We start from the raw sequence: 25,218 nt of genomic DNA on the forward strand, positions 1-25,218 counted from the left end.
CCAAGGTCAAAGCCATAAAAACAGCATAAAAATGCCTGCTATAAACCAGAGGTGAGGTGGTTGTTGAATAGCCTACCTGTGCCCTGGATAGATCTCTTATTAGATTTTAAGACATTCAGATGGTTTTCTGGGAAGCAAATGTATCTACACTTTTGTCAGTTACCACTTCAATGTGTTTTTCTGTAATAATATCATATTTCTGTCCTCAAATGAGCCATGGTGTGTGCTCAGGCTTGCATTTATGGTCCTCGAGTTTATTACATGGAATAAACTTCAGAGGCTAAAGTATAAATACTAAGGCTGTCTGTGTCCAGGACGGTGAGGGGTGCGCCATGTGAGATGCATGCTGCTTCTCACTTTGACTAACTGCTGCCATAGCCAGGAGCTAACATGGGCTTTTGGAAACGGTTTTTTTTTTTTTTTTAATTATTTTATTATTTATTTATTTATTTTTTCCTGTGAGAACTTTCTACTGGATCTGATTGTTCAACAGAAGCTGTTTCCCTGATTCATCTCAACAGAGGCAGAAGTTCACTGCAGGGAGCTGATACAGGATACTAGTTAAGTCCCCAGACCCTGGAGTCAGATCGCAGGGTCCAGGTCTCTCCCGTGTGACCTCAGCCAGTCTTCTAACTTGTCTTGACTCTGTTTTTTCTCTCTAAGATGAGGATAGTGATGGGACCTACTTCACAGAGTTATTTTGAGCTTTGAATAAATTAGTGTTTGTAAAATCCTTAGAACAGCACGTAAGTGAATTCAAATCTTTGCTATTTAGGAATGCTGTTCAACATTGCCTTTCCTGACAACTTCTCTTGTCTGTTTTCTCTCCATAAAATGGAAATAATGATGGCACCTGCTTCATAGTTATTTAGAACTTTGAACAAATTAATGTTTATAAAATGTGTAGAACGGCACATAAGTGAATTCAAATATTTGTTAGCTATTTAGGAATGCTGTTCAACTGTGCCTTCACTGACAACTTCTTTGGTCTCTGTTTTTTCTCTCTAAAATGGGGATAATGATGGCACCCACTTGATAGTTATTTTGAACTTTGAACAAATTAGTGTTTATCAAATGTGTAGAACAGCACATAAGTGAATTCAAATATCTGTTAAATAAATATTTAGGAGTCCTGTTCAACAGTGCCTTCACTGACAACTTCTGTTGTTTTTAGACTGTATTCGTAAGCCGGGTAACTGTCATGGAATTTGAGGGTGATGTTGGTAGGTCACTGTATGAGGGCTATCTATTGTATCCATTTCATAACCACAAACATGAGGTTTCACACCTTGTTCATACGCAACTTTCCACCTGTTTGTGTCGGGTCTCAGGAGAGTCCTTAGGATACTTGAATGAGATGGCAGAATGCTAATCACTCCCTGGGCACTTTCTATGTGCTAGGTACTTTAGCAAACACTGAATCTGAATTATGTCATTTAGGCCCCAGGAAAGCCCTCTGAGGTGCATAAGAATTGAGGAAACTGAAGCTCAGAGAAGTTGAGACTGGTCTAAGATCTCACAGTTAGTGATGGTGGAACAGAAAATTGAAGTCGTGATTCCTGTATCTGCTCCCAGAGTCCCTATTCTTTGCTATTACATATGCTTTCTTTTCTTTCTTTCTTTTTTTTTCGTCTATAGTTAATTCACTGCTTCCTGAGATCAATAAGTTTACAGATGGTCACCCCTTATACTCCAAACTCGGAACACAGTTGGCTTGCAGGAAATGTTTGCCAGACATAGGAATAAATGTTTGTTTCTTTCATCCTTAGAATTTTTACTGTGATCCCATAAATCTAGAGTCCTTAATTCCAGTACCTTCTTGATATTCTTTGAGCCCACCACCAACTAAGTGAATTTAACTCGTTTCCTAACAGTTTCTCCAACTTTATGTAGAGTTTGGGTAGAGAGAGATTTTAGTTCAAGTCCCAGAGTTGCCACCTGGCAGCTCTATGTCTTTGGTCAAGTTATTTAATTAATTTATTACTTTTTTTTGAGACAAGGTTTCCCTCTGTTGCCCAGGCTGGAGTGCAGTGGCACAATCATGACTCACTGTAGTCTTGACCTTTCAGGCTCAAGTGATCCTCCCAGCTCAGCCTCCCAAGAAGCTTGGGAGACAAGCATGTACCACCACACTTGGCTGATTTTTGTATTTTTAGTAGAGATGGGTTTTTGCCATGTTGCCCAGGCTGGTCTTGAACTCCTGGGCTCAAGCGATCTGCCTGCCTTGGCCTCCTAATTGTCAAGTTATTGAATATCTAGCATTCACATTCTGTATATTAAGATTGATATATTGACATATCAATCTTGATATATTGATATATAAGGGATGATAATAATTATGCTTACCTTATAGAGTTATTGTAAATATTAAAGAGAAAATCTAGGGAAAGTGTTTAACACAGTAACTGGCAGAAAGAGGCATTTGATAGATGTTAATTGTTATAATAGTAGTATGTGTTATTGTGTCCAGTGCTTCCTTGGTGTGGGCTTGGCCAATCATATGCTGCCCTTCCCTTTTCTCCAGGGAAAAGGGATTCAGAGGTGATCTGTCCTGTTTTCTCTGAGATAACTATTGCTGCAAAATGGAATGACCCTGGGTATCTCTTAATCAGCACCTTGGACAGTACACAAGGCTCTGTCACGCCGGGATGTACACAATCTCACTTTTCTAATCAGTTTCTATGATCGCTGCAGACAAAAGACTAACATGATACTTTTTATCATGAATTTGTCTACTAATTTTTATATTAAACTGGCAGAACCAACAAGCTGATATGTTGTGAAAACATGACCTTTCTACATGAATTTCTAGTGTCAGGACTAATGATGCTCATTTCCTGATCTGCTCACCAGCAGTTTGTAAGATGCTATATTTTAGTGGAGTACTATTTAGGGAAAGAACACTGTCATTATCATTTTAGCCATTATCTTGTCATTATTATTTCCTGTTATGTTTCAGACAAATCTTGTTCTAACTTACTGCAGTTGTATAGTTGTCTTGAAAAATATATTGATGCACTAATTTTCTTTTATAAATTTATTTACTTTTCAAGTGACTTTTGGAAAGAAGACACGATTTGTCTTAAAGTAACTTTGCTTATGTGGTTACCACATGAAAAATATTTGGCTTCTTTTGACTGAGCCTGTATACACTGCCCACTGCCCCCTACCCCCTACCCCCTACCCTGGCCAACCAAAATTATTCCACAGAATGTGAATTTCATGAGTTCTTCACTAAAACATATGAAGCAATCTATATTCTTTCATTTATTAGAAGCTCTCTTATTGATGTTATGTCTGCCATGCCTTAGCATCATACCAGCGAATGCATCTTACAGATGTTAAAGCAGTTATGAGCCCAAGTAACCTGCTATCCAATTTAATCCAATGCTGTGGAAACGACTTTAACATTGGTTTCACAATTCATGTAGTTAACATGGGATCTGAAATCACTGGATGCAGTTTTGTCAGTTTAAAGCTATTTTAAGCTCATAATTCATGATTTACCACTAACATAATGTGAAACTGCAAGGCTACGTGGTGATTTGGAGATTTAATGTAAGAATCCACTTCTGTGGGATGACTGGAAGGCTCCTTTGTGGAAAAGAATGACTTCTAAGTGGAAATCTTCCTTGATGCTTGCTCTGGGTCTTTGCAGCATTGGAGGAACCCACTGCAATACTACAGATGGAGCCCCTTCTCTGTTTCCTTGGGTTCCTATCTCACCTTGCTCTATTTGTGTATTTTCTTTTGTCAAGAATGCACAATTCTATAAACTGGGCGCAGGGAACTAATTACTAGACATGACATCACCCCTGTAATTCACTGTTGGACTAGCAGCCCTTGCCAAAGCAATAAAATAAGAAAACAAATTAAGAAATCTATAGAACAGGCAAAGAAGAAAATTATCATGATTTGCATTCTATATTTTTAAAAATAGCAAACTAAGGGGCATTCATTTATTGTTTAGATTAACATTTCTTTTCCATGCAACATCCGAGTGCCTATGGTCATGTACCTGTGAACACAGATAAGACAAGTGAGAAATATCTCATGAATCAAATCATGGGAAACATTCTCTGGGCTTCTAGGGTGATAGCACAGTTATATGAATTGTTTTCCTGCCATTTAAGCCCCTCTGATGCCAGCTTCTTTTCACCTTTCTCTACCAGCATGACTGGCCAGGCTAGCTGGTAGAGATCCTGTTTTCCAGGTGTGGCTTGGACTTCCACACCTGGGGCTCTTGCTGGAGTCACCCTCCTGTTCGTAATTCCTGCTTCACTTGATTAAATCTTCTGAGAGTTAGATCAAGTAGCATCTTTATTCACCCGTATCCAATCAATAATGAACATAGACCTGGTGATTCTCGTGGGTCAGGTAATGTGGGATCAGCCATGAACAGCACATAGACACCAGCTTCTGGGAGGTGGTGCCACACATCATGCCACCACATTTTAGATACACATAGGTGCTTGCTTTCCAATTAATGTGCTGCACCCACTTTTCATCTCAGTAACTTTGTGATTATTTATGTGCAGCTTCATAAAGTCACTTATGTTCCATAAATGTCATTTTAAAACTTTCTCTTTATTTATGTCTCTGCTTTCCCAAGGAGAACATAAGCTCCCTGAGGACAGAGATTACCTTTTATGTCATTTAGAATCTCCCAGAGAACTTAATACATCACCTCAAGTGTAATAAGAAAACCAAATGTATTTGTTAAATCATGGATGAATTGGCAGAGGGCCACCCACATCATGTCTGATGACATGGCATTTTATAGTTTAATTTTTAACCTTTTTTATTTTGCAGTACGTTTAGACTCACATAAACACGACAAAAATAGGACATAGTTGTTCAGGAGTATGCTCTTTACCCAGCTGACCCCAGTGGAAACATCATTCGCCACTGTGGTACCGTGACCACAGCCTGGACACCAACATTCCCCCAATATAATTAACTAAAGTACAGACGCCATTCAGAATTATTTTCATTTGACTTTGAAGGTTTCAGCCTATTTCATCTTCGCTATGTCATCATTTTTACCATTCAAATAAAAATGTTCCTGGCCTGTTTTTATGTTTGCAGAAGAAAGCTTTCTGAGCATCATCACTTTTCTCTATGTGAATCTTTTAAATGGAAATATTTTGGGCGGAGCAAGTTGTAGGTCCTCTTTAGTCTGAGACAGAGAAATGGAACCTACATGAGCAGCGTACAAAAGCCACAGTTGACGCAGTAGATATCCCCTCTCCTGAGACAAACACGCTCACTCATGGCCTTTCTCTTCCCGTAGTTCCAATGTAGATGATAATTACCCTTTGTTTTCACAAGTACTTGAATTACATCAACAGTATGTACTCAATGAGATGCCATCTCGCACCTGTCAGAATGGCTATTGTTAAAAAGCCCAAAAGTAACAGATGCTGGCGAGATGGTGGAGAAAAGGGAACGCTTGGATACTGTCAGTGGGAGTGTGGATTAGTTCAACATTGTAGAGAGCAGTGTCGTGACTCCTCAGAGTTAAGAGCAGAAATACCATGGACCCAGCAATCCCATTACTGGATATATACCCAGAGGAATGTAAATCATTTTACCATAAGGATGCATGCATGTGAATGTTCATTGCAGCACTGTTCACAGTAGCAAAGACATGGAATCAACCCAAGTGCCCATCAATGACAGATGGATAAAGAAAATGTGGTACGTGTACACCATGGAATACTATGCAGCCATAAAAAAGAATGAGATCATGTCTTTTGTGGAAACATGGAAGGAGCTGGAGGCCATTATCCTCAGCAAACTAACATAGGAAGAGAAAACCAAATACTGCATGTTCTCACTTGTAGGTGGGAGCTAAATGATGAGAACAGGTGGATGCAAAGGGCAACAACAGACACTGGGGTCTACTTGAGGGTGGAGGGTGGGAGGAGCAGAAAAGACAACCATTGGGTACTGGGCTTAATTCCTGGGTGATGAAATAATCTGTACGGCAAGTCCCTGTGATATGAATTTACCTGTGTAACAGATCTTCATTTGTACCCCAAGCCTAAAATACAAGTTAAGAAAAAGCACTGTACTGTTTTATCTCTTGACAGTAGCCAAAGATCACCAAGTCATTGTCACCTTTATTTAAAAACTGTTGTGGTATCATTCCCCTAGGATGGACATCAGATGCCAGCTTAGTCCACATAGTACGGGCTGGTTTTTTGTTTTGTTTTGTTTTGTTTTGTTTTGTTTTGTTTTGTTTTGTTTTGTTGTTTTTTGATACGGAGTCCCGCTCTGTCGCCCAGGCTGGAGTGCAGTGGGGTGATCTCGGCTCACAGAAAGCTCCGCCTCCTGGGTTCACGCCATTCTCCTGCCTCAGCCTTCCGAGTAGCTGGGACTACTAGGCACCCACCATCACACCCGGCTAAATTTTTTGATATTTTAGTAGAGATGGGGTTTCACTGTGTTAGCCAGGATGGTCTCGATCTCCTGACCTCATGATCTGCCCGCCTCGGCCTCAGTAGGGGCTGTTTTATTTGGATTTGAGGACGCTCTTGTTTGGTTCAGTGCTGGAGAAAATGACGAAATATCCACCAGTCTAGAGTTACATGTTTGAATTAGGCGGTCCTCCCCAAATGAAATCATATTGAATAAAATCCCCTATGTCTGCATTTCTTACAAGTTTTCTAGGTGTATTTAATTAGGGGTAAAATGAAATTATTAGCACAGATGTAGAAGTTTTCTCAGAGATACTTTTGCAGAATTATTGGCACCGAGTCAGTTTCACAAAAATCCTTTGAAAAATACCTTACTGCAGGGCTGCTGATCAAGAGTGGTCACCTCAGGAGGGGTCTCACCCGACTGAAACAAAGTCTAAGAGGTAGGCCGGGCGCGGCGGCTCACGCCTTTAATCCTAGCACTTTGGGAGGCTGAGGTGGGCGGACCATGGGGTCAGTCAGGAGTTCCAGACCAGCCTGATTAAAACAAAGTCCAAGAGGTAGGCCGGGCGCAGCAGCTCACGCCTGTAATCCTAGCACTTTGGGAGGCCGAGGTGGGCAGACCATGGGGTCAGGAGTTCGAGACCAGCCTGGTCAACATGGTGAAACCCCGTCTCTACTAAAAATACAAAAATTAGCCAGGCATCGTGGCGGGAGCCTGTAGTCCCAGCTACTTGGGAGGCTGAACTTGGGAGGCTGAGGTGGAAGAATTGCTTGAACCCAGGAGGTGGAGCTTGTAGTGAGCCAAGATTGTGCCACTGCTCTCCAGCCTGGGTGACAGAGTGAGACTCTGTCTCAAAAACAAACAAGCAAAAAACCCACAAAGTCCAAGAGGTAACAAGGTTGTGATGAGCATGTCTCCTGGGAAAGATCAGAGATGGAGTTTTAAGGGCAGTTTTGTGGGCATGACAGATCACGTGAAAACGTATTGTAGCCTGATAAGCTGGGGAGATCACAATCTTAGCTTTAGCTACGAAAATGCAATGGAGGGCATGGAAATAAAACATGAAACTCTTAAATTACCCATTGCATTTTACCTACAGAGACTGAACGTGGAGACCATTCCAGAAATGGTGGCAAAGGGGAAGATGAGAAATTAGATATGGTGCTTCAGAACTCTGTGCCTCAGTTTACTTTGTCTCTGTGTATTTCAGGCCTCAGAATCATGCCTGTCACTCTTGTTCACATTCCTAACTTCGTGGCCCGAGTGGAACACGCCATGGGCTTCTTATCTTCCGTCACTTCTGTCCCTGCTTTGAATGAGAGTCCATTTTGTTGTTCTTTGGATCATGGTCAGTCACTAGAGGGTGACCAGGGCAAGCTTTTCTGCTAAAAGTGGCTACTACCTAACACGTGACCATCCTTAGCCCCATCCATGAAGGTCTGTACATCATCAACAGCAGAATTACAAGACATTCAGTAGGCAGAAAGAGATGAAAGAGAGGGATTAGGCCTTTCTTGGTAGAAACCTCCTGCTTAAAAGCTTAAATGAGTATTTCTTAAATATGATAAGTTTCTCTAATCTGTCTTCACTGAGATGAAACACAAAAGAATACTGGAGAGTGGGAACGAGCGTGGGCAGTTTTCTGTGATCGTGCTTTGCTCTGAGATCCCCCTGGCATCAGGAGAGAGTTACTGAAGAACCAGTTGGGAATCGCTAATGATGCAGCCGTGTCCTGATCTTCCCCATTTCAGGGCTGATGTGAGAGAGTAGCTCAGGCATTTCATTTCCTTTTGCAGCAGGGATCGATGTAATCTCCGTACCTTGTTGCCAGGCCAGCATTGTTGCTTTGGGGTTTTATGATGTCTCAAGGCCTCAAAATGGAAACTGTTGGGAGACAATTTCTGTAGCTAGTGTTAGCATGAAAAGTAGACCTTTGATTAACATGACAATAAGTCTAACATTATAAAATACGATAGTGAGAAAACAGCCTGCCTTTGGGCTCTGCGTTGCAGGTAATGTTTTTATTAATCAGAGACGTGTGTTTCTAAACAATCCACACAACTGTGCCCAAAAGATATTTCCCCCCATTATTTGGGACAGGAAACCAACTACACTAAGTAATATTAAAGAAACTCAAGGCTTGGAGAACTCTTTCTGTGTGAGCATATGCATGCTTAAAGATGTTTTTTAGTTGTCTTCAATATTAGAAGAGCCCTAACTGTCTTGAGCTTTGCTGTATTAGGTGAAAACATACAGAAGCATTTTTGCTTAAAGAATAGAGAAGACACAGACATAAGAAACAGATTACCCAGTCTGCATTTTATTTTCACAGTCTCAGTGGAAGTAGGGGTACAGGGAAATATTTTCCTGATACGAGAAATACAGCAGCAATGGTAACTAACAACTGTCCCTCCTCCTCCCAGCACTGGGGAGATGAAAGGGAGTGGGTGGGGGTTGTACTGGGTCAACGGACGAGTTATCTCACAGGGCCAGCCTCTCATTCCATCAAGTGAAACTACAGGGAAATAGGCCAGGGTTGCCAGCACTTCCAACTTGACAGAAGTCAGAAATCCAGACTTTCCATGTAAATTGTTTTGATTTTGAAATATTGGCAGATAACAAATTAAAAAAGAGTCAGTTTTTAAAATCACTGCATTGACTAACACATCCATGCGCAGCCTGGTGGGCTCCTTCTAGACATGGGAGATTTTGTTTTGCACAAAAAGAAGGTTGTCTCTGGAAAATAACAATATCATATTTTCCTAATCTTTGAAGAACGTTGACAGAAATAAGCCATAGACTGGGCACGGTGGCTTATGCCTGTAATCCTAGCACTCCGGGAGGCTGAGGTGGGCAGATCACTTGAGGCCAGGAATTCGAGACCAGCCTGGCCAACTGGCAAAACCCCATCTCTACTAAAAATACAAAAATTAGGTGGATATGGTGGCACACACCTGTAATCCCAGCTCTTTGGGAGGCTGAGGCAGGAGAATCACTTGAACTTGGGAGGCAGAGGTTGAAGTGAACTGAGATTACACCACTGCACTCCAGCCTGCGTGACAGAGCGAGACCCTGTCTCAGAGAACTAACTAACTAACTAACTAACTAACTAACTAACTAACTAACTAACTAACAAAAAAATTAGCCAGGCGTGGAGCTGGGCACCTGTAGTCCCAGCTACTCAGGTGGCTGAGGCAGGAGAATCACTTGAACCTGGGAGGCAGAGGTTGCAGTGAGCCGAGATTGCACTACTGCACTCCAGCCTGGGCAACAGGGTGAGTGAGACTCCATCTGGGGGAAAAAAAGAAAAGAAAAGAAGCAGTGATATTTGTAATTGCTCAATGAGATCCCAAAAGGGGACAGGACTCTCCCATGAGGGGCATAAGTCACACTAAAACCCACTGCTGTGTGTCTCTCAGTCATTTCTTTACCCAAGTTGTATTAAGATTTTTTCCCTACCATGCTGAGAATGGAACTAAGTCCTTTTTGATGAGCCTTAAATCCTGTGGCTTTGTTTTTCCACGATCCCATAAACGAGGTAAGAACGATGTTGGCACAGAATTATTTTAAACATCTGTATGAAAAATGGGACCCGCACGTTCTCACATGCTTCTGGTGTTGAGGCAGCAGTGATGGCTGGCGGAGAGGGAGATCTGATGGCTTTGAAGAAGATTCTGCTTAAGCCCCACGGCACGGCGCTCCTCTCTCCACCCCAGATGTGACACTGGATGGCGGCTCTGAACTGGGCTCGTTCCTCCGTCATGTTACCCCAGCTGGGATCTAGAGGGATGCACCTGATAGAAATACAATGTCAGTCTCGAGTGTGAGCCACGAATGCAGTTTTACATTTTTGAGCAGCCACGTTACAAGAAAGTAAAAAGAAAACAAGTGAAATGTACTTGAAGGATGTATCTTTATTTAACCTAATACACCTTAAATATAACTTCAAAAGGAAATCAATCTAAATTAATTTAAATCAATATTTTATCATATGTTATAATTTATAATACCTTATTTTACATTTTTTTGGCATTGAATCTTGAAAATCTGGTGTCTACGTTACACGTAGGGCACATGTTGGTTGAGACAGCCACATTTCAAGTGTTCAGCAGCTGCAGGTCAGCAGCGGCCCCTACATGGGACAGCAATTACACGTCTGATTGTAACATCTGCTGTGCTCACGATGTGCTAAGTACCAGGGAGTTCTTGTGAGAAACTTCTGCCTTTGGGGACCTTATAGTCTTGTTTGTAAAAAATTTTCCAAATGAAACACTTGAAAAACCACGATAAATAGGTACAATTTAGTCCCCAAATAGATTTACCAGTAAACTGTTTTATGAGTGAATGTGAGATTGTGAGATTTTGTTCAATGGATGCCAACAAAAAAAAAAAAAAAAAAAAAAAAATGCTTGAACCCTGTCCTGCCAGACACTTCATTCAGAATATGTTCCTGAGGCAGATGCGCATTCAAGAGCTAGAAGCTGATGCACTGTACTCCAGTTTCCACTCTCACCCGCGCTCTCCCCGTCTATCTTAGCAGGTAACCTGAAGGCAGATGCGCATTCAAGAGCTAGAAGCTGGTGCACTGTACTCCAGTTTCCACTCTCACCCGCGCTCTCCCCGTCTATCTTAGCAGGTAACCTGAAGGCAGATGCGCATTCAAGAGCTAGAAGCTGGTGCACTGTACTCCAGTTTCCACTCTCACCCGCGCTCTCCCCGTCTATCTTAGCAGGTAACCTGAAGGCAGATGCGCATTCAAGAGCTAGAAGCTGATGCACTGTACTCCAGTTTCCACTCTCACCCGCGCTCTCCCCATCTATCTTAGCAGGTAACCTGAAGGCAGATGCGCATTCAAGAGCTAGAAGCTGATGCACTGTACTCCAGTTTCCACTCTCACCCGCGCTCTCCCCGTCTATCTTAGCAGGTAACCTGAAGTATAAAGGCCTCCGGTTCGGTGGGAGGCGGAGGCGGGCAGATCACCTGAGCTCAGGAGTTGGAGACTAGCTTGGGCAACATGGTGAAACCCCGTCTCTACTAAAAAAAATAGCAGGGTGTGGTGGTGCATGCCTGTAATCCCAGTTACTTGGGAGGCTGAGGCAGGAGAATAACTTACTTCAACCTGGGAGACGGAGGTTGCAGTGAGCTGAAATCATGCCGCCGCACTCCAGCCTGAGCGATAGAGTGAGACTCCATCTCAAAAAAAAAAAAAAAAAAAAAAAAAAAGCCTCCAGTTACATCTGAATCTAAATCTTGGATTATAACACACTGCTACCTGCTATGGTATAGGCCTATAAAAAATGACCAGCGTGCTAAGATGCTAAAAGGAGTGAGAGCTCAGGGAGAGGGAGAGAGGGAGGCGAGTGGTGTCTTCTCTGCGGCAGTCTTGCTGGTTGTCCTGCTTACTGTATCTCAGCATCAATGGGTAGGATCAGGCTTAAAGGGGGACCCTGGACCAGCTGACCAACCCTGTCCCAAGAAGCAGCAGAGTGCTTCCCATGCGGCGTGGCTTAAACGCAGCGCTAGACAAAACAGATTAACTAAAGCACCTATTGGGAAGGAGAGCAATATTGCAGAGGTATCTCCTCCCCTTCCAGGGCAGTGAGAGGGTGGAGTGTGTTGCCAGGAAGTGAAGGTGGTCAGGACAGAAGAGGAAGGACATCAAAAGGCCTTACAGATAGAATTTGGATAAATGGAGAGATGGGGGAAAGGCAAAACTGCCCTTAGGTGTTTGAGACAAGAATGGTAGGTTCCAGGCTAGGTAAGATTCTCCAAGGGATCTAATTAAAATTTCTTTCAGAAACGAACATGAGTGATCAAAAGGTGGTTTGCATAGGAAAACAAAACCAGGTTAAAGCAGTGACAACCCGACCAAATGCCTTCAAGAGGAACATTCTATTAAATCGGGATCCTGAGTCCCTAGCAGGAAAGGTTTCCAAAGCTCAAGAGGCATAAAGTGACTTAAATTGCTGTTAAATTGGCAGCAAGGAAAACATTTAGCTGACTGTCAAGACGCAGCAGTGCCTGAAACTCATAGGTGAAAGCACTTTTTTTTTTTTTTTAATACCTGGTGCACCCAACTTTATTTTCATGATGTGGCCAAATTCATGTGGTCATGGTGCCATCTCCTTGGGCTCCTGTAGATCTGGGGGGATGGAGGAAATCTTCCTTTTAATGAAAAGAGGTGGCCCTCATCGCTCTCCATGGCCGATTCCTTGTGAGGCATCTTCATGTTTTCCAATCTATAGGGCTCACCTTTGGAGAAGATCTTTGAATCTCCAAGCTCACTGCCTCTTCAGCCTGCTGGTCTACCTGCCCTTTCTGTTTTCTGCTGGCCTGGCTCTTTTTGCAGCAATACGGTTGGTATGGGCTAGAATGTTTATTGAACTAGAAAGACAACTCCCATTTCCTTTTCCAAACAAGTACTTTAAACTTTTTAAAATGTGTTTTTCCCAAAACATGAGATAATGGTTACCAAAGAAGTGGCCATATGTGGGGGCACATGGCTAATCAGTGTATGAAAAATGTCAAGGGCTACAAACCAATTCAAATAGCAAGATAATGGGGATTTTCCCTATGAAATCAATAGTTTAAAGAATGCTAATGCTGATGTTGACAAAGGAGTGAGGAAACACCATTCAAGTACACTGTCCATGGAGGAGAAAGTTAGAGTCATCTTTCTGGAAGGGCGTTTAGCCTGACAGCCTCACTAGAGCAGAATATTGAAAGATAAATGTGGGAACGACAAGCTCATAGCTTCTCAGTTCCTCATCCACCCCTGAGAGATGGGAAGGACAAATTGACAGCCTAATTTGGAGAAATTACATATCCACTAGTCAGCAACCCTTCACCCCCACAGATTTGTCCAGCAACCCACTCACAAGATCCACAGAAATGTTGTGTTAATGGATGAATGAGGAACAATGGAAATGTAGACCATGGCTTTCCATTTCTTTCTTTCTTTTTTTTTTTTTTTTTTTTGAGACGGAGTCTTGCTCTGTCGCCCAGGCTGGAGTGCAGTGGCCGGATCTCAGCTCACTGCAAGCTCCGCCTCCCGGGTTTACGCCATTCTCCTGCCTCAGCTTCCCGAGTAGCTGGGACTACAGGCGCCCACCACCTCGCCCGGCTAGATTTTTTGTATTTTTTAGTAGAGACGGGGTTTCACCATGTTAGCCAGGATGGTCTCGATCTCCTGACCTCGTGATCCGCCCGTCTCGGCCTCCCAAAGTGCTGGGATTACAGGCTTGAGCCACCGCGTCCGGCCGGCTTTCCATTTCTTAAAGCATCCTCATAAACTAGTTGTGTTCCTATTTACAACAGAAAGAATGTTTTTCCCATTTGCCATGGAAAACTTGGGGTCCCATTGAATGAAATTCATTTTCCCAGAGGTTGAATTGTCTTGGTCAAGGCAGATTGTGTCTAGAGTCACGAGGACACTGATGACTGCTTGTGTCTTGTTGGGCTGCTGGCCTCTATTCTCCTTCCTTGACTGTGGATATTAGAATAGTATTGTTGTGCAGAGCAAATCATTTTTGATAAGTACAAGATTATTCCTTTAATAATTCTTCAAAACTGTGAAGTTCAGGAACTCTCCCTCATCTCCCACCCTCTTCTCAAATTTGATTGGCTGTTTCCTTTTTCTGCAGCAGGATTATGTGTGTTTTCAAAGGCAGGTGATTCAACAGATAATTTGTGATAAAAACTCACCTCGGATTCTAAGGGAATGGGAGAACTGATGGTGCTGGTTTGAACTTTAGCAAGAGTATTGTAGACTAGATTTGATGTCTTATGGAAAATGTGCATATGTAGGGGTCCTGTCACCCATCTGTCTCCCCCATAAGACTACAGTCACTTCCTGCTGCTTCTCCAAAACCCCAAGCACTTGCTTTCCTCAGGGCCTTTGCATGCACCACCCCCTCTGCCATTCTTTCACATCATTCAGGCCTCTGCTCTAAAATTTCCTAGCCAGCATCCTTTCTTCTCTCTCTTTGTGCTTGCTTCATCTTGTCTTCTTCATAGAACATATTTTTACCTGACATACCGCTTTTCTGTCTACATTTTCCCAATAAGGGTGTGAGTTCTATGATAGCAGGGGTTTTGCTTTCTGTGGTTTCTGCTGTACCCCCAGTGCTGAGATGATGCCTCCACTTAGAGCCCCTGAGTATGGTTGTGCCAAAAGTCACCTTGCCAACACTCAGCCCAATGGCTAGGTCTGCCAAGGGGGCATTAGCTTGCTCAGAAGAGAACCTCTGCTTAGTTTACCTAGAGGCATCCCATGAGCTAGTACACCTAGAAAGCGTTCAACACACATTTATTAGATGAGTGGAATGAACACAATAATACAAATACAGTATCTGCAGCGTGGCTTGGCACCTGGAAGTTGTGACGTAAGTGTTGCTTCTGGTGCTGTTCAGCTGTTGCTCCTGATAACAATTTCAACTCCATGGCCAGATGATGCCTGCATTAGAACATTTCAAAGAAAACATTTCCAATTTCCCTTGGCAAAGAAATCATAGACTAAAAGGCTTTCATTGGCATGGCATTGAGATCACATTTTAAAATAAGCTGATGAGTAAACATCTATATTCAATGAGAGGAAGGAAGTCACTTTCTTAGGCTCAGTGAGTACAGCTGTGTTTTCAGCATTTGCAGTTAAATAATGAATCATTCCATGATCTTTACTCAATATCATCCACAAGTTGCCTTCATTTATTTTGGTATAAGAAGAAGAAACACGCCAAAATGCCTCAGCATCAGACTGGAGAGAAAGCAGTGACCTGTGGACACCATGAAGAATTACCATAAGGAAAGAATCCTAGAGGGATCCCTCTGTGCTTGGAGAAAGCAAGCGTCCATGCAGTGTGTGAGCTAACCTGAAGAAGGATCTCTGATCTCAGAGTTTCAGGGCAGGGGAAGTGAGGGAAGAAGATGAGAGACAGGAGGGTGCCTGCTCCATAGAGAGAGTTTGCACAGGAGTGCAGTGTGCTCTGCTCATTTTCTTCTTTTGATTTTAATGAGAGTGAACTCTGTGGCCCTGCAGTGGCCTCTTGCTCTGGATCGAGCAGGGCTGTCACCCCTCCTCTCCCATCCTGTGATCGCTGATGTTAGCAAGCCAAGAGTGTTCATCTCACTTCTTGGTAGCCTTCCAAGCCTCTCTGGTTCCATCTCTGTGGATTGTCAACACCACTGCATTTCTTAGAACAGAAACTCAGAACTCCTTCCTTGCTCTTCCTCCCACATGAAACCCATCATCACATCCCCTTGAAATACCCAGAAACTGTTACTGAGATGCCAGGGGCTTGGTCTAGGTCCCATTGCTCACCACGCGAAAGCCAATCACTGAGACCATCAGTATTGCCAGGGAAGAAGCGTTTTAATGGGGTGCTGCAGTTAAGGAGATGGGAGAGCAGTCTCAAGTCCATCTCCCTGACCGACTAATAGTAGGGGTTTACACAGCAGGAAGAAATTTAGCCATGTGTGGGGAAAACAGGAATTAGGGAGGGAGTTGGTCTGCAGGAAGCAGGTGGTCCCTTAGGCAGTCATGATGGGTGGAGGCTCTGGTGAGTCACTGTCCAGATGCGGTGACCTGGTGAGTTTCAGTTCCATGATGCTCTCTGGGAGACCTGATGGTCAGTTTCCTGAGAAAGAAACTCAGATAAGATAAATGCAACTTTCTCAAGTTTCAAGACTGGGAGGATCATAGACAAATGCAACCGTCTCAAGTTTCAAGACTGGGAGGATCATTTTCTAAGTTTTTTCAAAGAAACCATAAACATCAGTTCTATGGGACAACTAAGCTGATTTCAAAACTGGCCCTGCAGTTACATTAATTCGCCCCGCCATGAAAAGCCTCCTTCCGTGTGCCTCCCTTCTTGCGCATGATTCCTTAATTCACCTGCCTTTGTCTGTCTCAGCCAACCACACCAGCCTACCCATGCGTCTGCCCAGGGCCTTCCTCGTCCACCAGCCACCTGTCTTCCCATCCATCCTCTTCCCAAGGCCATCCTTTCAAAGCACACATTGGATGAAAGCTACTCTCTTGCTCTCAACCCTGCACTGGTTTCCATCAACTTTTGAACAAAACCCAAGTTCCTGCCGTAGCCTACGCCTGGCCACCTCATCTACTGCATTTTCCACGACGCCTTCTCCCCAGCTTGCTCCACATTACCATGTTTGTGGGTGCTGCTCCCTCTGCCTGGAGCTCCTCCCTGGAGACGCCCACAGCACTCCCGCTCTTCCTTCCTTCACATCTTTTCTCTGACGTCACCTCCTTTGATCACATTTTCTAGAAATCTCTACATTTGTTTCCTCCTTCATATTCCTAGATCCCATTCACTGCCATTGTTCTTTATATGTTATATATATTATATAAATGTAGTATATTTTATGTATGCATTCACTGACACCATTATATAATACATGTATGTAGGGAAATAAGGAAACAAGTAATATAAACATTATACACAAATTGTAAATATGTATATGTATATTTACAAAGCTCAGTGATGATAGAGATTTTTGGAAATGAATGACTATGGATGTGTTCCAATAAAACTTTATTTAAAAGGGGCAAGCTGGACGTGGCCCGCAGGCCATATTTTCTGAAGTGTAGTCTAGAAAGCCACAGAAGATGATCAACAGCCCCAGGAGCTCTGCAGAGCCAAGGGCATGCCCTGCAGTTTTGCCAGCCTCAGGCCCACCCTGCCCAGCTCTGACCACCCTGCTTCCTCCCACCTTGCCTGGTGCTAGAAATGCATGGCGACGGGCCCCCACCCGATCCCCAGGCAACATGGGCAAGGAAGAGTGGGAACAGGAAGCCACATTTGTCGCTGCCCATGACTCTCAAGCCTCTCTGGGAGAGCCTGTGAAGTCGGTTGGGAAGCCGGCTGTATTTGGTTCTCTGCTGCCCAGGCCTGGCAGCAGCTCTGTAATGCTCATGACTCACTCTATTGATGCAAATGCTGTAAAATTCATTTTGCCATTTTAGAAAACATACTTGCTTATTATAGCTCAGAGGTTCAAGAGCTGAAGTGTGCAGACTCTGGCATGCCGGGTGGCACGGGGAGGGAGGCTTTTCATGACAGTGTGAATTCATGTACATGCAGGGCCAGTTGTATGCATAGCTGGGCAGGTGGCTGGGTGCTGGAGGAGTGGCACTGAGTGATTCAGGGATTTGTTGTGTGATCTTTCTTAAATCATCTCACTTCTCTGAATTGAAGTTTCTGAGGGATCCCAGAAATGGGTAAGGGCAGTGAGGTCCAAAGACAAACATACGGACGTTTACAGCTAATTGTGACCGTGTGGAAATGCAGACCCAAGATCGCCAAATTTTCTGATTTTTTTGTTTCCACCAGAAAGAACTTTTGGGGGGAATATATAGAAAGAAGAATGCAATTTAACATATTATTTGTATTCTTTCATTTTTATATTAAATTTCCTATTTTTAAATGTCCAAATGACACTATTTGGTAACTTGGGGCCAGGGAAAACATCTCCGTGGTCAAAAGCGTCCTGAGCTGTCATCTTGGATCGTCTCTTTCATGCCACACTGAGGAAGGCATGAGGCCCTCTTTGTTTTTTCACACTGAGGGTTCTACTGACCTGCATTTTGCTTTTGTCGGTTTTTGGAGTCTAGTGATCCTGTGTGAATAAAATGGAAACAGCAAATTTGTTGATAATTCCACCCTTCCTTCTGGAGGGAGAGAGAGTAAGAGCAGGTGTGCTTATGATTAGCAGTCATTTCACCCTGAGTCCAGCCACAGGGGCATTTTCCAGCATGATCTGAGCTTAGAGCTGAGCGCTGACATGGCCTCGCTAATGACTTCTCCATGCTAGACAGAGAGGCAATCTCATTTCCTCCCATAAGAAGCAATCAGGGTGCATTGCTCTGTTCTCTGGGGCTGATGAATTTATGATAGGACAAGAGTTTCCTTTGCAATTTGAGATGCACCGTGTGGGTACAACCTGGACTGAGAATTCTGCATGAGGTGAACAGAAACCCACCTTCATCTTCCTTCTAATATGTACCCGGATCTTTCACACAGGCTGGTGGTTTTAAACTTCCCGATGACCCCACAGAGGTCTGGGTCAGGATACTCATTTCTCCCGGAGAGGGAGGTGAGACTTCAAAGAGGTTACGTCATTTGCTGATGGCAATACGGCAAGCATGTGGGGGTGCTGGAAGGCCTCCAAGGTCCTGCCCTGCATCTCTGTTGGCACTGTACTGTGGGGTGATGGAGCCACCTTCTTTCCCAGCCCTCCTCCCTGTCTTACGCTGCCAGTGGCAAAACGGTATTCATGAAAATAAGTTTCAGTCTTATGAGTGTCAGCTACAGAGGCAGAAGGCAAACCTTTTGGGGTAAAGCCAATAAGTGAAACTGTGGCTTGGTGTCTGCTTGAAATGCATTCTATGGAACCAACCCCAGCATTCGCAAATACACAGCTGCAGTCGGTGTTGTGTTTAGGAAGAGCTGGGGTGTAAGAGGCCCTGGTGGCATGATTGTTTTCCCCTGGAATGCCATCCAAGGCACCACACTGCATCTGGCCATCATGCCTCCTTACTGAGAGTTTTCTTACTGAGATTTGTGAGAGTTTCTCAGTCCCTGCTTGTTTATTGTACCTTGATACTTTTTAACAGTACTGGCCAGATATGTTGCAGAATATCTCCCAATTTGGGGTTGCCTTGTGTTTTCCTATGATTAGAATGGGGTTCTAGGCTTTTGGAAAAAGTACCCCAGAGAGGAAGTGCCCTCCCCGTCATGCCATGCCAGGGGCTTCACAGTATCAGTGCGACTTGCTGCTGGTGCTGTCAGGCATGGTCACTCGGTGAAGGTGGCATCTGCAAAGTTGCTGTTCCTCTCTTATCTCACTTCAGGAAGCAAGTCGCCAAGTCCAGCCCAGGGTTGAGAGGAAGGAAATTAAGCTCTACATACTGGGATTTTATTTGACTTAAATTAAATTTAAAAGTAAATAGCCAGGCATGGCTGGTGGCCACCATATTGGACAGCAGGGACCTGCAACAACTTGTATACTCCAGGGTCCAGTTGGTTGGAGAATAGATTATTGCAGAAGTTGGCCAATCTGTAAGTGCCCAAGGGTTGACTATGGCTGAAATAAATGGAAGTCTAGATACTATCGTGCAGTCGGGGTATGATGGTGAAATTTTTTGATGCTAATAAAGAATTCTAAAGACCTTTTGGAAACCATTACTGGAGGGGGATTCGTAAAATCCAGCGAGAGCTTGGTCTTCATTCTTGAGGCTTGGTTATTTGGAATAAATTCAGACAGTCAGTGTTAAGCATAGAGATTAACAGTGTTGACCTATTCTGGGGGTCGTGGGCATTTCAGGAGCCCAGGGATAACCAGGGGATGATGTCTGTTAACCCAAAATGATATTTACGTTTATGGGTGAGAACGTGTCCCCCAGTTCCACGTGCCCGTCTGTCTCTGCTTCTCTCTCTCTTGTTTTTGTGCGTACCCTCCACACTATTACTTAAATGCCTTATGTCTCCTTTTTTCCATCCATAAAATGGGTATTAAAAATAATGCTGCAACTAGGCGTGATGGCTCACGCCTGTAATGCCAGTACTTTGGGAAGCCGAGGCGGAGAGATTGCTTGAGCCCAGGAGTTTGAGGCCAGCCTGGGCAAATTGGTGAAACCCTGTCTCTACAAAAAATACAAAAAAAAAAAAAAAAAAAAATTAGTGGATGTGGTGGCGCATACCTGTAGTCCCAGCTTCTTGGGGGGCCTAAGAAAGGAGGATCACTTGAGCCCAGGAGGTTGAGGCTGCAGTGAGCTGAAATTGTACCACTGCACTCCAGCCTGAGTGACAGAACAAGACCCTGGCTCAAAAAAAAAATATATATATATATATAAAATATATATTACATATTATATATAATTTTATATATTATATGTATTATATATAATATATATTTTATATATATATAAGAGCTGCGTTTTACATGCTTGTTGCAAGGATTAAATGAGTTAGTCTATGTAATGGTGCTTAGATTAGTACTGGTGCAGTGTGTTAGTCACTGTTGTTATTAATATTATTATTTTTAGAGACAAAGTCTCATTCTGTTGCTTGCTCAGGCTGGAGTGCAGAGGCATTATCTTGGCTCACTGCAGCCTTGACCTCCTGGGCTCAAGCGATCCTCCTTCCTGGGTAGCTGGGACTACAGATGTGTGCCACCATGCCCAGCTCATTAAAAACAATTTTTTAAAATTACTTTTTAGTTGAGACTGGGTTTTGCTATGTTGCCCAGCCTGGCCTCAAACTCCTGGCCTTATGTGATTCTCCCACCTGAGACTCCCAAAGCCCTGGGATTAGGACCATGAGCCACTGCACCCAGCTGATTAAGGTTCTTTTTTCAAAGCATTATCATAAATTCATCGGCCCCAGAGAACAGAGCAGCAGCTGCTCACTAAGGAGGAAGCTGAAACACTCTGAGGCCCTTGCTGCAGGGAGCCAACCAGTGATCAGAGGTCAGCAAAGGTCTGACGTGAGCTTGCTAAAGGGCAGCCAGTGAACCTCAAGTGAGCTTCAGACTGGCTTTCCTTAGTCACCAACATCTTCAGGTGGGGATGTTTTACATAAAAATATTGATTTGGTTTCACTTCAAAAATAATGGTGGCCCCAATAATGGTGGCCCGTGTTCCTCATGGGCCACACCTAGCTGGAGCTGAGCGATGGACCCTTTCCTAGACAGGTAGACATTCTCCTCTTTGTGCCAATCCTAACCACTATGGATGATCTTCAGCCAGGCTGCTTTGCTTAGACGTAACTCCTAGAGGTGTCTGGGTTTGGACTCTCATGGAAGGGACACCTGCCAGAATCTCTGAAATCACCACCATTTGGTTTTTCGAAGACAGAATCTATGACATGGGTGAACTTAGCTATGTTCATACCTCTGCAGGCATCACTGTGCTACACCAGAATGGCTTCCACAGAGAAGCATTGACAGCACCAAAGTTGGTAAAGATATGAAGCCATGGGGACTCTCACACTTCTCGCTACATTTGCGTATATTTAAGGGGCACGAGTACAGTTTTGCTACATGGATATATTGTGTACTGAGGCCTGAGCTGCTAGCATAACCATCGCCAGAATTTTTTTTTTTTTTTTTAGTAGAGACGGAGTTTCACCTTGTTAGGATGGTCTCGATCTCCTGACCTCGTGATCCACCCGCCTCAGCCTCCCAAAGTGCTGGGTTTACAGGCGTAAGCCACCGTGCCCAGCCAACCATCACCAGAATATTATACATCGTAACCATTAAGTAATTTTTTGTCATCCACCCCCCACCCCCTTCCATTCCCCTCCCACTCCCCTCCCACTCCCTCCCACTCCCCTCCCACTCCCCACTCCCTCCCACCACCCTTCTGAGGTTCCAGTGTCTATCATTCTACTCTCTCTCTCTCTCTTTTTTTTTTTTTGTTAAGATGGAGTTTCTCTCTGTCACCCAGGCTGCAGTGCAGGGGCGTGATCTTGGCTTACTGCAACCTCTGCCTTCTGGGTTCAAGCGATTCTCCTGCTTCAGCCTCCAAAGTAGCTGGGATTACAGGCACGCACCACCACGCCCGGCTAATTTTTGTATTTTTAGTAGAGACGGGGTTTCACCATTTTGGCCAGGCTGGTCTCGAACTCCTGACCTCAAGTGATCTGCCTGCCTCAGCCTCCCAAAGTGCTGGGATTACAGGCATGAACCACCTTGCCCAGCCTATCATTCCACTTTCTATGTCCACGTGGAGACACTGTTTAGTTCCTACTTGTGACTGAGAACATGCAATATTTGACTTTCTGAGGTGTTTCACTTAAGATAATGGCCTCTAGTTTCATCCATGTTGCTCTAAAAGACATAATTTCATTCTTTTTATGGCTGGACAGTATTTCATGGTGTATATGTACCATATTTTCTTTACCCAGTTATCCACTGACGGACATTTAGGTTGATTCTCTATCTTTGCTGTTGTGAAGAGTGCTATGGTGAACACATGAGCGCAGGTGTCTTTTTGATACAATGATTTGTTTTCCTTTGGGTGGATACCCAGTAGTGGAATTGCTGGATGGAATGGTGTTAATAGTTCTATTTTTTGTTCTTTGAGAAACATCCATAGTGTTTTCTAGAAAGGTTATACTAATTTATATTCCAAACCAGTGTGTAAGAGTTCCCTTTTGTCCATATCCTTGCTGGTATGTTATTTTTGACTTTTTCATCATAGCCCTTCTGAGCGGGGTGAGAAGATATCTCATTGTGGTTTTAGTTTGCATTTATCTAACTAGTGATGATGAGCATTTTTTCATATACCTGTTGGCCATTTGTATGTCTCCTTTTGACACTCCCCACTTTTCTAAAAGCTGTTTAGCAAAAGCTAAACACATGCATCTCGTAAGATGTAACTCCTAGGCGCTAAACATATACATCTCATTAGACGTAACTCCTAGAGGTGTCTGGGTTTGGACTCTCATGGAAGGGACACCTGCTGGAATCTCTGAAAGCACCACCATTTGGCTTTTAGAAGACAGAATCTATGACATGGGTGAACTTTGTATGTTCACACCTCTGCAGGCACCACTGTTCTATTCCTAGATGAGTAGTCATGAGAAACACGTACATATGCCTCCAAGAGGAAGTGCTCAAGAATGTTCTTTGCAGCATTATTTTTAATGGTCTCAAGCTGGAATCACCCCATTGTTCAATAACAGTTGAACATAAATAGGTAAATCTTGGAATATTTGTATAAGAGGATACTACACAGTAATGAAGGGCTGCCATTTCACAGATATGTGTGCATCCTAGATAAAATGTTGAGATAAATATCCAGACATTAAAAATCTATATTACATTTACATAGAATAGAAAAACAGGCAAAACACATTCATAGGGTGAGAAATCAGAACAGTGGTTACCTTTTGGGGACTCTCAGCTGGGAGGAGGCAGGAGAGAGGTTTTGAGGTGGCGGCAAATGTCCTACTTCTTCATCTGGATCGTCATTATACAGGTGTGTGTGTACTTTGTAAAAGTTAATGGAGTTGTACACCTATGATTTGTGCATTTCATATGTGTTTTACCTCAACAAGTTAACAAAAATATCTGAAAACATCCATCTGGAAAGGAATTTTGTCTGATTTCTATGGCCATAGATGTATCACTTGATGAGCAGAAGATAGATTTGGATCTAAACTAAGGACACATTTTCTAATACTTGGAGGTCTCTGAGTCACGCTGTACATAAGGCAAATTCAATCGGTCATCGATCAAGGTGATCGGTCCTTGGGGAGAGAAGTGTGGTCGTCTTGAACGAGCAGGCCACGTGAGGAGCTGCTCTATTTGTCCGAGTTCACAGCCTGAATCTGCGTCGTGGACCAGCTTGCAGAACCACCAGTTTCAGTTGCTCATGTGACTGAACGTGGCCTTGCTCAAGAATTTGAAGTGTGGTGAAGAAAAACCCTGGGTTGGAAGGAGAAAGTGAGAAGACAGAAGCTCTTTAGGCAGTAGCACCATATTGCAGCAGTTCTCATAAATCAGCTCTTGAAAAAGCAAGTGATTTTTTTAAAAAGGCCATCAAATATTTTTCATTGCTTTGTCATTTGTGGCAGAATCCTAGGAGGCACATCCTTTACGTTAATGAAGTTATAATTGATAGGTTTTTCCTTCATGCAGTAGCAGCTGGCAAGCTCAGAGCATGAATGTAATGTTCAGTCAATAGGTTAAAACCCTTTTTATGTGATTTCTTGGTATAAGGTTTTCTATATATTGTTTCCTTTTTCTTTGCAAAATTGTTACTCTTAACTGCCTTATTGCATAAATATTTTTAGTACAAGCATTCTTAAATCATTTGTTGGGAGTTAGGGGAATATAGCTTATAAATTACCATGCATTATGTAGTCTGAACAAGCATTTGGTAGAGTCACATTTTGTGCAGGGGTTTAGTTCTAAAGTCAACAGATTATACCAAAATCACATATAGAAAAAAATTACCCTTGCAAGTCCCTAGGGCAGGAGCCATAGCGAACATATCAAGTCTCAGTAAGTTCCCCGAGTTAAGTTTCCCTCTAGTATTGGAGCAGATTGTTGTTGATTGGTAGAAAACCAAATGCAGTGGCTGGTTGTGTTTAGTGGTTCCACTGTCCTGAGGATGGATGTCTGTACACTTATGCACTCAGGTCAGATTCTTTCAATAGGAGACACCCAGGGAAACATCCTGTTGGGACATAGGTTTGTCTCTTCTCTTATAGGTGGGTCCCCAACCCCTGGGCCATGGACCAGCATGGGTCTGTGGCCTGTTAGGAACCCAGCTGCACAGCAGGAGGTGAGCAGTGGGAGAATGAGCGTGATCGCTTGAGCTCTGCCTTCTATCAGACCAGCAGTGGCGTAAGATTCTCATGGGAGATTGAACTGCATGTGTGAGGGATCTAGGTTGCATGCTCCTTATGAGAATCTAATGCCTGATGATCTGAGATAGACGTTTCATCCCAAAACCATTCCCCCCACCCCAGTCTGTGGAAAATTTGTCTGCCATGAAACTGGTCCCTGGTGCCAAAAATGTTGGGGACTCTGATGCCTTGTAGCCCTTCAGACTCTTGCTGGGAGGTTGGGTGACATCTTTAAAACAAATTGACATAAAATTCACATAACAAAATTAACCATTTATAGTGAACAATTCAGTGGCGTTTAGTACATTTGCAATGTTGTGCGACCATCACCTCTATCTAGTTCCAAAACATCCTCTTCATCCCAAAGGAAACCCTGTGCCCGCTAGGTAGCCCCTCCTCTTTCCTTCCTCCTTCC

At 43.5% G+C, this 25,218-nt stretch overlaps 1 protein-coding gene across 4 annotated transcripts in view; it reads left to right on the top strand.

The window, feature by feature from the left end:
• The window catches only part of RIMBP2 (RIMS binding protein 2), a 234,448-nt gene that overhangs the window by 76,961 nt on the left and 132,269 nt on the right, over positions 1 to 25,218 (top strand). The window contains exon 1 of one of the 4 annotated variants that reach the window (XM_010354984.2): positions 12,753 to 12,782. The exons of the other annotated variants lie outside the window; for them this stretch is intronic. The gene's annotated coding sequence lies outside the window, so the exon portion shown is untranslated. Of the gene's footprint in view, positions 1 to 12,752; positions 12,783 to 25,218 lie in introns of those variants that run through there. 4 annotated transcript variants of the gene reach the window in all.

This window comes from Rhinopithecus roxellana, chromosome 10 (assembly GCF_007565055.1).
Source record: "Rhinopithecus roxellana isolate Shanxi Qingling chromosome 10, ASM756505v1, whole genome shotgun sequence".
Lineage (NCBI taxonomy): Eukaryota > Metazoa > Chordata > Mammalia > Primates > Cercopithecidae > Rhinopithecus > Rhinopithecus roxellana.